The sequence below is a fragment of the Haliaeetus albicilla genome, chromosome 12, assembly GCF_947461875.1.
Source record: "Haliaeetus albicilla chromosome 12, bHalAlb1.1, whole genome shotgun sequence".
In the NCBI taxonomy this organism is placed as follows: Eukaryota; Metazoa; Chordata; class Aves; order Accipitriformes; family Accipitridae; genus Haliaeetus; species Haliaeetus albicilla.
In genome coordinates, this window is record NC_091494.1 from 33,949,486 (window position 1) to 33,965,813 (window position 16,328).

General features: G+C 54.8%; 1 protein-coding gene across 6 annotated transcripts in view; it reads left to right on the forward strand.

Annotated features, from left to right (window-relative positions):
- Positions 1 to 16,328, forward strand: part of SEPTIN9 (septin 9) — a 144,003-nt gene that overhangs the window by 98,121 nt on the left and 29,554 nt on the right. The window contains exon 1 of one of the 6 annotated variants that reach the window (XM_069798956.1): positions 6,969 to 6,987. The exons of the other annotated variants lie outside the window; for them this stretch is intronic. The gene's annotated coding sequence lies outside the window, so the exon portion shown is untranslated. Of the gene's footprint in view, positions 1 to 6,968; positions 6,988 to 16,328 lie in introns of those variants that run through there. 6 annotated transcript variants of the gene reach the window in all.

Here is a 16,328-nt window from a genome sequence, read left to right on the forward strand (position 1 = left end):
AGCAGGGTTGTTTCCTAAAATTCCCTCCACTCGCATGATGGAGCTGATTTATGATGGGGGTTAGAGGAGCTTGGTTGTCCAATGTTGTGGCAGGACATGGCTTTCCTTGGGTAGAAGACTTTCTCTTGGTGAGGTTGGAGGCACTGCTGTTTTCCCTGTTGCTCTTCATCTAAAACATAAGTTTGCACCCCAGCCCTGGCTTGAATGATCCCAGACTCTGGATCCACAGTCTGTTCTTGGAGGCCTCAGTGATGCTTTTCCTGCTGGACCAAAACCAGGACCCTCACGACTGATGGTCAGTGCCCCAAGAGTACTCCTGGTGCTGCAGGGATGTGGGGGGAAAGTGGGGGGACTTGGGCCCCCAGGGACATGCTGAAGTCAGCAGCACTGTCTGCTCTTGGCTACAAGAGGGTGTCAGAAATGAGAACTGTATCCTGCAGAACCCAAAACCTCAAACCTAACGGGGCCTGTGACCTTTAAGAGGCTGCGAGCGTCGCAGAGCGAAGCCGCTGCCTTTATCTGCAGATTGTAGCCTGGGGAGGAAGGTGGCTTTGAGCGGTGCTTGGGTCGCTACAAGGCTGTTCTGGTTTCATGGGGTGATGGGGCTCAGCTCAGCAGCTGCTTGGTGCTGACTGTGTTGAGACGAGGGTTTGGGAAGCTGGTGGGGAGCATGGTGCCTGGTGCATCGGAGCCAGGGATGCATGTTGCTGCGGGTCAGTGGGTGCTGCCTCCCCTCCTTGGGTACTCTGGGGGACCCAGTGGGATTTGCAGTCTGGAGCATCCCCTAGCCAGGTTCTCCAGTCCTTGTAGGAAATGGAGACAAGGCTGGGGGGCACCCTTGGTGTCCTGCAGGTTTGTGTCCAGGAGAGTTGCTCTGAATACATCCTGTAAAAGGATCTCCTTCCACTAGACCAGAAAGTATGATCTGCTGTTACGATGTTAGGTTTATGGGTGCTGTAAAGCTATGGATTATGTGTAACAGAGCCAAGCAGGTACAAATGAACCCTAAAATCAAAACACACGCCAAGTGTGTATGGTAGGTCTGAAGAAATGTTTCTTTTATTCATGCCTAAAGCCAAGCTCTGCTTTCTTAGAGGTGACTGTCTCCCCAGCAGCTCCTGTGATGGTTCCTGATGACCCATTGAGAGCTTATTCAGTAGCAGCTACTAATTTGGGTGTCTCCACTTCCCCAGCAAATGCAACCATCTGCCTTCCTGGCCTCCATCACGCATATGTGGACACCATGCTCTCGGTCCTGAGTGCTGGCCTCAGTCTACATATACATAATGCTGTGTAGGGTGGAGTGGTGATGGTGAGACCTGGGTGTAGGTGCCAGGTGTTTCATTCCCCACTTGGTATGATTGTGGTGCAGGTCTGCCCCTAAATGTCTCTCAAATATTGGTGCTTCTGTACATATACCAAAATCTCTTGGGGAGCATTACAGCCTAATTGGAATTAGGTGCCTAAATACCTTTTAGGATGTATGTCTTGGCTCTTCTCTGTCTCTGAACACAGCACTGCTGCATCACCCTGATTCTGGAAGAGCATCAAAACCTGGGAATTGCCCTGTCATGGGGAGTGGGATGACAGGAGTAGCTGGGATGGGGGAAGAAGGGGCTGGATGCTGTGCTGGCAGCCTGAGAGCTCTGGTGGAGTGAAGTGGCATTATTAGTCTTTATAGAGCCTCAGGGCCTGCCTTGGTGTTGGGGTGGTGCTGGACAAAGATGCCCAGCATGAGCATTTTGGACCTGGGGTAGAAGCTTGCATTGCACGTCCAACACCATCGGTGGCTGCACCCAAAACCCAGGTGTCCTTCAGCAGAGCTTGACTTGCCACAGCTTGCCCGAGTCCTGCTGCTGCTGGGAGCGCGCAGGGGCCGGGCCAGGCACGTCCCCTTGCCGTGTGTGCGTGGGCAGGGGCACAAACACCCGCTGGGGAGAGGCTTTTCTAGGAGAGGACCACGCACAGACTGTGGGCCATCACGTGCCTGTTCCCCTGCCCCGCTGCTTTTTAACCTCTCTAGGTATAAAAGGAGGGCCTTGGAAATATTAGCGTGGCTTCTTTCATGTTGTGATGGAGCCCATCGCAGGCAGACCTCATGTTACAGCTTAGCATGGCCGACTTGGTAGCTAATTTGCCGTGGACACCTTCTGTATTCAGCAGGAAGAGAGGTGTTTCTCCAAACAGCAGATTAGGACATCCCAGCTCCGGGTCTGCCCCCCCCTCCCCTTTCCTATTTCTCTCTCCAGCAGTTAGGCAGCTTGAATCCATCCAGCCCCTCATGCAAACTCCTCCTCGAGCTACAGGATGTCCTGTGAGATTACTGAGCACTTGAATGAGGGACTTCCTTAGCTTGGCGGAGGCTGAGCAGACCCCAGAGAGCTCCCGTGCCGGGGGAAGAGCCCGTTGCCAAGTCGTAGGAGGAATTCCCACGTTCCCATTCCTTCCCGCTGGCTGCCAAATGCTCGTCCTGTCTGCGAAAGCTGATGTATTTGGTTGGATTTAACCTTTGCTCAAAGAAGTGAATAAGAGAGAACTTTTACTTTTGGTTTCTGGGTGTACATTCTCGATTCAGCGATGGTTTTGTATGCGCAACACGATTCTGTGGTGGGAAAAGCTGGAGGAGAGACAGAAAGAGACTTCGCTTGGGTGAAGTCCTTTATAGCAGGGACTGGGAGCCTGCAGAGAGATTACCCTTCCTTCCTGCTCTAATGAAACCCCCCAGCCAGGCTTTAGGTGTCAGCCAGGCCTTACCGTTTCAGTAGAAACAAAAAGGCAGCCCCGTGGGATGCGGGATTTCTCACGCCTGCGGTTGCTGCAGCTCCTGCCCAGACCCATGGACACGCACATGCTCCCGTGCTTTCCCTGCCAGCAGCAAGCGTGTCTGACTCCAGCAGCGGGGAGCAATGGAGTTTCAGGGAAGGGAAATGCTCTTTTTCATTGCTGCTTTTCGTGTCTATGGCAGAAGGCACTGGACCCTCTTTTTATTTTCCCGTTTGTCTCCTATGATATGAGCCCCAGTGACACCGGTGCTAGTGATTGCCACCAGTCACGTAATCAGCAGCACCCAGCACTGTCAAAGTGGTGTGCGAATCACAGCCTGGCCATCTCTGGTTAAGTAGTAAGTGTGGGGATGACCTGGTTTGGGGAACCTGAGAATGACCCAAACCTCGGATCTAAGCTCCCAAACCCAGGCAAAGGAGAAGAGAGAAAACCAGCAGGTCCTGAGACTGCCTGAATTCATTTTCTGAGGACATCAGCCATGGCCCACACGTGGGATGAGCAGGAAGAAACCATGCAAAGAGAAGAGAGGTCTCTGAAATCCTGTGGTGAGGTTTCTGGGCATCACATAGTTCTACAAAGCTGAAGATGGTCTAGCAAATTACCTCCCGACTTGGACCTCAGTATTTGCCAGTTGAGCCCTCCGTGCTCACAGAGCCACAGTGAGCTGCAGAGAGACTTTGCCACAAATGCAGCTCCGTGGCCACTCGGCACGGCGAGGTGCTCCCCTCCTAGAGCAAGCGTTGAGTCGCGTCACACTGGAGATGGACAGGTCACCGGTCTCGGCTCCACTCGCCATGAGCAGATGCGCCCCATCACCTTGCACCCAGCAATGAGCCGGGAGAAGTTGCCCTGATCGAGGTCAGCTGTACGACAGGGCAGTGCGTGGTCTCCAAAAAGCTGGAATGACCCCGTCTCCAACGCGATAGGATTTGGCTCTAATTAAACAGATGCCCATGTAGGTGACCCTGGGGCACTCCTCCCAGCGGGCAGCTCCATAGGGGTGGGGAGAAACTGCTGATGGAGTGGGGCACTTGGTTGGGAGGGTTTGGAGTGGGCTTGCAGTGGGACCCTAGGGAAGCAGCTTGGAGAGGTTGAACCTTGTTTACTGTTCCTGTACTAGCAAGTCCCTCTTGGAGCTGGAGCTCCAGGGGAGCAGCAGAGGCAGGGGCAAAAGTGAAGTCTTTTTTTGCTGTGAACACATGGAAATCAGAGGCTTGTGACCCACTGAAGAACAGGAATTGGAGTAATTGCCCCCAAAATGACAAGCTGTTTATTATAGAAAGTGCAGCCCATGGCATTGCAACCAGCCCAGGGGTTATGACCGGTGCCATAACCCCATGGGCTTTTTTTTTTTTTTTTGCATATCTGTGTAAATCTCCGCTCTCCCATTAGTGCCTGCCCTCAGCACTCCCTGAAAATTGCCCAAAAATTCCATCTTGGTGCAATTTAGGATACGCTCCAGCCTGCCCCAAGAACATCTGGTATCTGTGCATCGGGTGATATTAATCACAGCATGAACGCGGCCAAGTGTTAAACGGCAGAGCCCTCCCACCTCCCCCCTGCAAATGAAGGTTGTTTCAATGTTCCAGCAATAAAATTAACCTAGCAGCCCGGGCAGGCGGTGATCTGGCAGGAACAACTGCTGTGTGGGTTGAAGGGATGAAGAACGCTCTTAAATGGGCCAAGAAACCATGTGGTCCTATGACTTTTTGAAATCCCTGTGGTGTTTGAAGCTATTTTCTAGTCCTCCTCATCTTCTGAATCCACGGCCGTTCCTGCTGCGTCTGCAACTACTCCCTCTCGCCTGGTATTTTGTGCTGAGGCTGTTGTTGTTTTGGGTGTAAATCCTGCTCCCTGTTTCCGGGAAGGTAAACACCCCTCCCTCGCCCTGCTTTGCTGTAGAGATATCAAAGCGCTTCGCAAAGGGGGAGAGATGTTGTTTCTGTCTTGCAGATGGAGGAACGGAGTCGCAGAGGCTGCTGAGAAACGCGTGTGAATCTGCTCACTCGGAGGGTGCTTGTGGTTTTGCTCCAGGACACTTAGTGGCTTCCTTTAATGTTGGGCAATGAGCAGACAGGACTGGCACAGGGAATATTTTTATTCCCCTTTTCCTCGGGTGACCACACATCAGACAGTGGGCAAACCCCCATCAGCACCATGCTATTCACGTTGCCCCCAAAGGAGAGCCTGGCTCAGATTTGCCCCAAGTTCCCCAGTCTGTGGCTGAGTTTAAAAAAAGAAAAAAACAAAACAAAACAAAACAAGACAGAAAAAAAATTCAAAACTATGTCTCAAGTGCAGTCGGCGCCTTAACCACCGAGGCTGCTGTGCTTTCAATGGAGGCAGCACCAGTACTGCTGCATGGGAGAGGGGGTGGGGGATAACTCTTGTGTGATGCCTTTGATGTTGAAGGCTTTTACCCGCGTTACCCGGGGAGAAACTCGAGTGCTTTTCATGTCTGGTGGTGAGGGAGGCAGAGAGCCAGGAGGGATTTGCTTTGCGAGACCTTTACGAAGGGAATTGAGCAAAACTTTTCAGAGTGTTGGGGGGGAGATTCGCTGGGGCGGCAGCTGAAATAGGTGCTGAAGCATCCTTGGCTCTTGCAGACGCCGAGCAGCGTGCATTGTCCTCCTCGTAATCCTTGGCTGAGTAAGTCTCTCTGCCTGAGCTCTCCCCAGCGTCGGGGAATAAAAAGCTGTGGCAAGGGCTGTGCTGGGGTCTCCCCAGCCTTGTCAGAGGGGAATCGTGGAGCAGGCAAGTTGGAGCACTGGCTGTGCGATGAGTGCAAGGGAGGTTGCAGGGCAGGGAAGGGAAAAATAGTGGCTTAGCAAGGGGAAAATACCAGGGGCATGATGCAGGCATCGGCGCAGGGGCACGCTTTGTCAGGGCCTGTGCTAAGGGAGGAGGCAGAGCCGGCTGTGCTGCCTGCTCCAGTTCGCCGTGGGATGGGGATGTGCTGGGCTGTGTTTCAGCGCTGGGGCTGGAGCAGGCAGGGAGCAGGAGGAGGGAGTCACAGCGGCCGGTGCTGGGTCCTGGGGGTGAAATGGGACAGCAGCAACCCCGACGTGATCCAGGCAATGGGGATTCCCTGGGGTGTCAGCTCCCAGCGGGCTGGGACCCCGCTGCGGGCAGGCTGCCTTCGCCCAGCTCCCGCAGCCCAGCAGTGAAAAGGGACCCTGGCTGCTGATGATGCCAAGCAAGGGTGAGTGCTGCCTGTGAAAGGGTCTGTACTGAATTTGGGAGCCCTGTCCCAGCCAGGGGGGCCACGTGTAGTAGTCTGCATCTGCGCAGGCAGTGGGAAGGGGCTGCTGCAGCTTCACCTGCTTGGCAAACGTGTGGCTGTATCAGCTTTGCTGGCTGCATCGGAGATACTCTTGCGTTATTTCCCCTGGGAAACGCATTTCTGTAGCATCGTGGTGAGCGCATCTGGTGATGTAAGGGAGGGCTGGCAGCCCGTGCTTGTCTCTCTCCTCGGTTTCTGCTCTGGAAGTTGGTTGTGAACTGATGGGGAAAGAACCTCCTGGTGTTTGATGGCCCCTTGTCCTGATGAACACTGGGGAACACCCATGTCTTGAGCATCCTTGTGAGCACTGGTGGGTGGTGCAGGGCACCAGACCGACGAGGCAGCAGCGGAATCCTCCTCTCCACGGCCCTTTTCTGTAGCTCTCAGTGCCCGCGTGGGAAGCGCTCCCCAAAAGCAGCATCCTGCTCTCCCTCCCTCTCACCCACCCTGCCCACGCAGCACCCCCCAAACCCAAGCTGCAGCTTGTGCCTGGGGAACGTGTCCCTGCCTGCGCCGGGGGGAAGCGCTGCGGGGTGTGCTGGAGGCACCCCCAGCCCTGGGGACACCCTACCCACCCCCAAAAAAAGAGGTAGGGGGATGAGGATGCCCAGCTGCCTGCCAGGGGAGGTCTGATCCCTTCCAGGAGGGTAGATGTTCGGGCTCTTGCCCCCGGAACCCCCGGCCCCGCCATGGGGGGGGTGGGGGGTGCCGGCCGCTCGCTGTCCCCAGCAGCTCCGCGGGTTACCCACGCGTGGGACAGCCCAAGAAGAACGAGACTCGCCTCCCCCCGCCCCGAGAGCGTCTCCCCCGGCTTTTCTCTTTAATTGGCTCTTTTGAACCAGCCCTGTCCAACCCCCTCCCTCCCCCCCCCCCCCCGCCGCCTCCGGCCCCGGCCCCGCGCGGGAGCTGCGGCCGCCCGGGTGAGTGAGCGGGGATGGGGGGACCCGGGGATGGGGGTGACCGGGGGGGGAGTGTCCGGGGTGGGGGGGGGTGCAGGGCCCGGCTCCGCAGGCAGCGGGGGCTGCGGAGCCCTCGCAGCCCCGCGGCGGGAGGAGGAGAAGAGGCGGCGGCCGGGCGGGCTGGGGCTGGGGCTGGGGGCGGCAGCCGGGTCACGCCGCGCTCCGGTCTCGCGTGGGTGTGTTGTGTGCGGACACCGCGCTCCCCCGCCCGCAGTTTGGTTCCGTGCCGTGTCGCGGCATTGTGGCTGTGCAAACCGTCCCAGCTGGGGAGCTTGCTTTCCCCCCCTCCCCCCGCTGTTTTTTGTTGGTTTTTTTTTTAAATAATTTTAACGGTATCTCCTCATTCTTCCCTCGCCAGTCGTGACGGCAGTTTGCACAGTGATCGTGGAAGATGGGGAACGTGTATGTTTAAGTGACACAGTGGGAACCCTCTGGACTTGCTAAGTGCACAGATTTCCTCGCGTGCCTTAGTCCGGCAGAGGCTGGGGGTGCAGGGCAGGGGCAGCCCAGGCCGTGTGCGGTGTGTGCCTACAAGAATCGCTCTTTTCCCCTTGTACCCTGATGACCCGCTGTTACTGGGCACCTTTACACCCCTCAGAGGCAGCCGGGGGCCGGGGGGTTCTGCTCCTGCCTGTGCTGCGACCCGCCGGTCCTGCCTGCAGGCAGCCCCTGAGCAGGAAGGGCTTCACGCCAGAGGATTTCAGATCAGGCTTTTTATATCCATCCCTGGTGTGACCACACTTCATTCAGGGGAGAAGCATCCGGGATGGATCTGGGCTGACGTATTCGGGGCCGAGTCCATCTCTGGCTCTGTGAGGGCAGATCGGGGGGAGCAGCTGGGCTCCAATGGGGCCAATATTGCTGCGCCGTGCCGTGGCTTTCGGTGTACACCGAGCTGTTTATACAGGGTTTCTTGGAGATTTCATAGTTTAGGGCCAGAGGGCACTGACAGAGCGTTGGGTCTGCCCTTCCATAAATTGCAAGTCACTCCACCTCACCCCCAAACCCCTCTTTGGAGCCACAGACGTTCAGCCCTCCATGAGCTGAGCAGCTGCGGGCCCTGCACAGCGCGCTGGGCTCGCTCCCACTGCTTTCAAGGGTGAACTTGCACGAACGCACGAACCAGAGGAGCGCAGGAACATCCCACTGTAGCACCAGGCAAGTTTTGGGTTAAATATGCCTTGTGTTAAGCAAGTTGCTTAATTTTACTGAATTCCCACTGCCGTGGATGGTGGGGGTGGCAGATGGAGCAGACCAGTGGTGCAGCTTTAGGGTGGGAAGAGATTTTACGCTGCTGTTAGAGATGGGCTGGCTGAGGGTCCTGGATTCCCTGGTTCTAATGACCGTTGGTTGGTTTGACTGAATTCCCCTGCAAGATAGGTGGGCCTGGGCCTGGTGATGGGAGATTTGCATGTGCAGACAACGCTCCACTGAGCTTTGGTTTTGAGGCAAGTGGTGGCTCAGGCACCACCCTGTAAAAAAAAAAGCAAGAATTGCGATTACATATGAACCCCTAAGCATGATTGCCCCATCCAGGTGTGATTCCAGATTGTAGGATACAGCATCCAGGAGGAGTACAGCTGTCCAGGGTGTGTGCCCTGCTTACAGCCCTGCTGTAAGGGCATCCTGAGTGCAGAAAAGGACATGTTGGGGTAGAAAAAATATGTTTGGAGCACATGGAGGACCGCGATAGCCTTGGAAACTGTGACCCTTTCCATGCTTTTGTAGTTGCAGTCCAAGAGTTTCCATGTTGAGAGCAAAATACCTGTGTGGCTCTGGGGCTCGTGGGTAGCTCGATGGTGGTATATTGAATGTGTTTGACCTCACAGCCATTAAGTACATATATCCTCGCTAGTATATGCTAGCCATAGCTCGAGGTATGCAGGTGTGGTGGGGTCTAATGGCTTGGTGGCTAATAACCCGGCAGCGGTGGTTCCTGGACGCCTCTCCATGGGGAATCTAGACTTCCTCTCTCCGAGCACGGTGGAATTTTTATAGCCTGTGGTTTTAAATGCTGTGATTTCCGTATGGCTGTGATGCTACATCCAGCCCTGTCGAAGCTACGCTGGGGCTGGGCGAAACCCGTGCTGGAGATGTTGATCCTTGGGTAATGTGTCTGAGCTTTTCTCAGGTACACTGGAAAGGCTGGGCTGGGAAAGGGAAGGACAGCTCTCCTGGGGTTACACCTGCCGGGTGCTGTGACTTTACGTCTGAATACAACTATACTTTATTTATCTCTAAAATTTGGTAGGCGCTTTGTGGAGAAGCGTACGGTAAAGCTACCTCGTTTGTTAAAAAATAACAACAAAAACTGGACTGAAAGAGTTAATCCTGCAAATACAGCTCAGTGGCATCCTAGGAGTGCCTGTCCGAAAATCCCACAGGGAGTGGGCATGTGGCATTTCAAGGTAACAGAAGGGCATGGGGCCGGGGAGGTGGGACGGAGCCGTGGCAGAGGGGCCAGACTGGCAGACCCCATTTGCTGCGGGGGTAATGTGGGGAGGGGCACAGCACCATGGGATGTGTGCCTGGGTGTCGGCTGGGAGACGAAGGCAAAGACGGTTTGTCTGCATCCGTAGTGGGTGTGAGCACCATCTGCTTCCCAGCAGCATCCCTGGCTTTGTTCCCTGGGGTCCCCATCCTTGCGGGGAAGAGGCAGAGCTCTGCCGTTAACACCCTGATGCTTTTCAGCTCATGCTGGCTCACCCTCATCATCCTGAGACGTGGTCCCCAAAATGCTGGGCAGTGTCGGGATGCTCACGGGTCCCTCCCCGTGTGCCGTCATTGCTATCGGTGATCGCTACGGTGGGGTGCAGCCAAGCGTCACCCAGTGGGAATTTGGCAGTGGTGCTTTCTCCAGTCCCTGATAAATCACGTGAGAATGAATGCCGAGGTCTGGCTGCTTGCTCTGGGGGTGCTTTGGAGCCATCAGACCTTGCTAGGCTAAGAAGTCCGCATCCCCCAGTGTCCTGCTGCAGGCACGCTGCCTGGGTCCAACCGCCTCCACCCGGCTCTCCCTTCTCACAAACTTGTGGAAAAGTGATTTCTCTTCCCATTTTCTGGCCCCCTCCCAAACTGGGTTAACACTTGCCGTGGATGCAAAACTTGCTGGAGGGGCCTGGTCAAGCGGAGCTGTAAAAGCCACATTTTCTTTGGAAATCGGATTAAGGCCCCTTCTTCTGCGCTGGGCGGATGTGGGTGACATGAAGTCTCTCTTTGTCCTGGATGGTATTTCTGGCCCAGCTGCAGCAGGTTAACCCTTTCTCGTCCCACACAATCCTGGTGATGAATGGCCCTTTGCTAAGCAACGGGGACCTTTTCCTCGGGCAGCCATGGGTGGAAGCCGGGGCGCTGCAGTCTGTGTCCTCCCCCTGCATAGCTGGGGGCTGAAGTGGCAAAGCCTTGATGCCTGGGTAGGGGACCTGCCCTAAAGCTGCTTTCTGCTGCCTTTCTTTGTCATTTTTTCTCTCTTTTTATTCCCCCAGAGAAACTGGTGGAAGGAGAGATGCACCCCAGTCCTGCACTGGAACCAGAGCCCTCTCCGTGCTGGGGCAGCCCCAGGCTGCCTGGATGGCATAGAGGGGCATGGGTGGGACAGGGAGGGGACAAAAGTCACAGTGAGTGCAGAGGCCAGGCCAGCTGGCGAGAATGGGAGAGCTGCTTGTGTGCTGCTTGGAGAGCAATTACTGTGTCAGTGGTGCCCAGCCAGGCGCTGGCACTGGGCTGGGAGCTGGAGCATCGTTTTGTCAGGAGAGCTGGAGGACTTAATTACCAGCCAGCAGCAGGGCAATTGCAGGCAGAAGGGGCCCGTATGGCTCCAGGGAAGCCCTTGGCTCCCTTGCCCAAGGTCTGAGGAGGTAGCTTGGTTTCATACTTGGTGCTTGGCTCTAATCTGCTGTGGCCGAGCAGAAATGAAGGTGATCTCATGGCTGTGCCCTGGGGACTGGTGGCTGTTGGCACCTCATGCCGCATACCCAGGGCTTGGGTCCATTTCACCTTTTTTCCTCCACTGTGCTGTATTGCTACATCACCTTGGATTCATCCGCATTGCCTCAGCTTGGTTTATTTATTTATGCAAAAGCCAAATGGCAGCAGGAACCGTCCCTTCCTGGTGGCCAGGGGCACCCAGCACCGGCTGCCTGCAGCATGGATCCTGTGCTGTTATCAAGGCAGCTCCTGATAAGAGCAGAGCAGGGATTTCCCCGCAGGGGGTCCTGGACCATGTCAAAGTGGCACCAGGAGGAGCTCGCCAGGCCTCCTGGCAGTGGTGGGCTTGCAGACCACAGGTCTGAATTCTCCCCATGCCCCTCTGCTCCACTGAGTGTTAGGACGTGATCACCCCAAGGCTGATGGAGGGGTGCTGTCATCTCCCAGATCTGACCCCAGGAACAGATGGGGACTGAGTGGGACTTGCTCACGGCACCAGGAGCTGCAGGGAAGCAACGCGTTTCCCTCCCTCTCCCCATCCTCCTCCTCCCCCCCATCCTCCTGACCTTTCCCCATCAAAATACAAAGCACTATTATTCGTAGAAAAGCACCTCCATCAGAGGAGACAGCTGGCGCTGCAAGCAGCTTGCTGGGGATGGGTTGCTATTAATTAAGCTGCAGGAGACAGCCCGGCAGCTTGGCAGCTTGAATGGAGTTTTCCTTCTTTTCAAGGTTAGGGTGCCCTAAATTCTTTCTTTACCTCCAAAGGGAATTTATAGGTTTAAAAGGGGAAGCACACAAAGGATGGAGAAAGGCCCTTTATGCGCAGCTTGCACAGAAGCGTATCCATCGCACTGCTGGTGATGAGCATGTATGTGCAGAAGGTCTGCAGGGACCCTCAGGACACCCCAGCACCCACTTTGCACCTTGGTTTGTACCAGGTGGATGCTGTGACTCCCAGGGATGTCACTGCCTGGGCAACACTGAAGTATCCCCTTGCCACTGCCTGGACATCTCCCCATCTAGAAAGGAGGTGCCACTTTGGGGTGAAACAGAGTTTAAACTACTTGTGCAAGTTTGCTTGAGCTGTGGGGTGACGCAGGCGGCTGAATTTGTCACTCCATACCATTCCCTTGTAAAGGTGATTTATTTTCACCAAACTCATTCTCTGCCCCTGCTGCTGACTCTGCTTTGACTGTGCTGCTGGTGGTGAGAGAAACAGAGGCAGCAGTGGAGGAGCGCTGGAGCCCTGCGAGGTGCCCTTTGGCATGCGAGACCCACAGAGGGTCTGTCTGTCCACCCCTCTCTCCACAGGGCAGCATACGGGCTTTGGTGGAGCATGGCACTGGGATGCTGCTGGGGTGATGTACAGAGGACTTTGCTTTACCCTTTTGAGGATAATTTGTCCTTTGCAATAGTCTGGCTGGGCGTTTATGGGGAGTAGACAGTGCCCTTGAGGAGGAGGGATGAGGGTTGCTCCTAAAGAAAAGGCAGAAGCCGAAAGAGCAAGGTGGATTTCCTTTGGCAGGGCCAAGCTGTGCCATCTGCAGAGCTGTCCTGATGACTCTTGAGCTGCAGTGTTTCGGTGCCAAGGCAGACCAGTCCCTGCCGAGCAAAACCCGTGCTCAGAGCTGCAGCATGGGGGGAGTTGCCTGGAAGATGCTGAGTGTGCTTTGCGTCTGTCCGAACCGGCACATCAGTGGCCAAACCCCTGCAAGGGTGGGGGATGTTGGGAGGAATTTTTTTTCTTGCTTTTTCCAAATATTCGTGACCCCGGAGTGGCTTCCTAGCAAAGCCCATTCCCTTCTGGAAAATGATGGATTGCTCCAGCATGGCAAGGAGCCTCCTGCCTTGCCTGCTCAAGTGAGCAGACACCGCAGATCCTCTGCAGAAGAAATGTGCCGGAGGAAGGGAGGCTACTGCAGGGGCACTGCTGGGATGCGACACTGGGAAGCGAGGCACGGCCTCCCTGGGGAGTGGGATGCTATGCTGGGAAGTGAGGCACAGCCTCCCTGGGGAGCGGGGTGACTCACACCAAGGACACGATGCCAGCTGTGCACGCTGGCTGGTGGCAGTGTGTGAAATAATTCCTTCCTTCCTTCCCTCCTGGAAAATGGGAGCAGGCTGGAGGTGTCCGGCTGGAGGAACCCCTGGTTTTCGGTGCGGTGGGAGCAGGATCAGTCCTGATGCCATGTGTAACATGAGTTCAACAAAACGGCCACGGTCCAATGATGCTGGCAGGCTCTGCTGCCTGCTCCCAGCCAAGGCACGGAGGGGTTGGTGGTGGTTGCTCCCTGTGCTGGCTCAGGACGTCCCTGCTCTGCATGATGAAGCCTGCGGGGCCCCAAGATGCTCCCGGCAGCGCCTGCACCCTGTGGTACTTGCTGCTCCACTGCTGTCTCTGTCTAGGGAGATTTAAGCCACCAAATAACTCCTTTTATGAAGGAACCACTGTGATACTTGCAGAGATGTCTCTGACATGGGCTGCTCAGAGAAGCTACTCGATGCCAAAATCCAGGTAGCTTGAAAGAAAAAAATCAACATCATCTATAGACTTGGGAGTCCAGTACAGCCAGAAGGGAAGAATTATCATCATTCTGTAGGTCTTACCATTACAGACCTTCTGGAGAGTTACCCTGCACGTTCAGAAGGGACCACTGTGGCTACTTGCCAGAGCCCTTCCTGGGTGGTAACACCTGCAGACCTGCAGCCAGGCTCTTAGAAGAGTGTTGGGGTTGGTTTTAGATGTACCTGGTAATGGGGGATCCTTTCTGCTCCTGCTAGAAGTAATGGTGTCTCTTTCAGTGTTTAAAAAATTAAATTTTGGTCTTGTGGTCTGCAAGCCCATGTCCCTTTCTCGGTCATACTGCCTTCCGCTGAGATTGCTGGTGCTTTACCAAGGTCTCTGGATGTGCTTTTCATTCTGCTATTGATCTGAGATTATAAATACAGCTGGCAGGATTTCCAGCTATCCGTTGAAGTCATTGGGGACTTGCAGGTGGTCAGCACTGCTGCACTATTAAAACAGTAAAAATTATTTACTAAGCCCTAATGGTGCATTTTTAACTGGGGATTGGTGCGGTGCAGTACAAATTGGAAATGTCCCTTCAGCATTCCTGTGAGAGAAGATGTCCTGCTCATGCTCCGTGTGCTCAAGGGATTTGATGTTGTCTTAGAGTTGGCAGCGTGGGGTGAAGCATGTTTGTTGGCAGCCCTGCAGGTCTCCCCCGCAGGCTGATTAGTCCTGGTGAAGCTGTCTTCGTTTGCAGATCTTGGTTATTCCTCAAAGCTGGGGATCTATGGTTGGAGTTGGAGTACACGCTGGCCAAGGGCAGAGCATTGCCCGGCATAGGGGAGAGCTGCGGTGCTGCTGGGGTGGAGCAGGGCTGGCGTGGCCGGGGAACAGCCCTGCCGTTGGGCAGTTTTCTGGTGCAAGGTAAAGGTCAGTGGCTGGGATTTTCCCCAAAACTCAGGTACTATGGAAGCCACCACTGGTGATCTGCTCCTTCTGCTGCCTCTCAACCTTTCCTGAGCTTCAGTGCTGGACCACCTGTGGACCACTGTCTCCACTGAGCCCTACCAGCCCTGTGCTAACACGGGGACTCAACCTCACTGCCCTGTGCAGTGTGACCGTGACACGGGGATCTGCTTTCACCTGCAAAGAAGTCAGATAAAGTAGTACAGATAGGACTGCATAAGGCAGGCAGGAGCCTTCCTTATTATTTTGGATTAGTTGCAAGACTGAGAACTGGATCTGTATGTAGTTAGTTCAAATCCCTTGGTGCTACTTACAACAGCAAGAGGGCCTCGCTAGAATTGCTCCCCTTGTTATTTTTTGAAAGAGAGGAAAAATGACTTTGTGATTTTAAAACTGTGAATAGGGGATTTGGATCCAGTTCTTGGCTCTGCTGTAAGTTTTCTGCGTAACCCTGGGCGAGTCACTTAATCCTTCTCCTGTTCATCTGCACCGTAGGGGTAAGGCTGCTTCCTTCCTCCGCCGGTCAGTCCTGCTTGTGAGCAGTGGGAGAACAAGTACGGCAGGGCCCTGCTCTCCTTGCAAGAATAGCGATGCTCCTGTAGTAACAAATCTCAAAGGTGGCTGTTTGTCACTCTGCGAGTGCCTCCTCTGTGCAAACAGCCCCAAAGCCACCTGAAAGCCTTCATGAGAACAAACATGGTTACCAAAGCCCAGTGTACTTACTTGCTTTAAGGCCAAGGATGCCACTTCATTGTCCTTCTGAGCTGCTCGCTCCCCCACCTTAGGTCATTTCTAGGAAGGATGAGATAAGAGTTGAAACAAAATATTTTCTACAAATTAATCTGAAAAACAACTTGTACACAGTATGAGCTCCCATCCTGCTCCATTGTAGAGCTTCAATGACCAAGGGGGGAACTTTTATATAAGTTCCCCCCCCCCCCCCCCCTCCTCCTCACAGGCAAGACTAAAACATGTCCATGTTTTCAATGTGAAAAAATAACACTGCGGAGTGAGGCATTGTTCACGTGGCTGAGCACCCTGTGTTCACCCCTCTGCTGCTGGTTTTGGTTTGGGCAAGTGAACCCTGTGCTAGATGCTTAACACCTGCACAATGTTACAGATGTGGTTAATTTAACGGCAGGGACATGAAGAGTGGATCACATCTGCAAAGCCCACGCACACCTGAGATCCCTCCCTTATTCCCCGTGCAAGCACAGCACCTGAGCGAGCACAGCAGAGCTTTGTAGAGCCAGGCTGAGCTGCTTTCCAGCTCTGCTCCTGCCTTTTTCCAGCTAAAGCAAGGCTGGAGTGACTTGCAAACAGACCCAGCTGCTACTTGGGCAAGCCCAGTTTGGCATCTAGCGTTGGATTTTCCTGGAGATTAGGGAGATTAAAACACTAATGCCCATTGATAGGGGTTAAAGCTTTATTAAGTCATAAAAAGTGGTGTAATCCAGCAGAAAGCTACGCGCAGCTGCAGCGTAAGCAGATTGAGGCTGGGTTTCCTGCCTGGGTGCTGGGCTGGAGGGTTCTCAGAAATTGATATTTGTGGCACTTGCTGAAGTGGGGGGCCGCAAGTCTTGCCCCCCTGAGCACCCATCGTTTCCAGGGCAGCACACGCTAGCCTTGCTGGGCATTGCGGGGAGAAGATGCTGCGAGCCCGGCGCGTGGCGGCTGCACTGGGTGGAGGAAGAGCCACCGCTGCTGGTGTTCTGGAGGGGGAGAAGGGAGGTGACAGCCACGCAAAAGCCACGGGTGGCGTGGCAGGGCGGGTTGTGGCGTGGCTGGCATGGGTGGCAGGGTTTGCCTCTGGAGCAGGAGTTTGACAGCGGTTGGTGATGCTGATAAGTCAAAAAGGATGGACAAGTACTAGCCCTTCGCTTGTGGGCTGTGCATG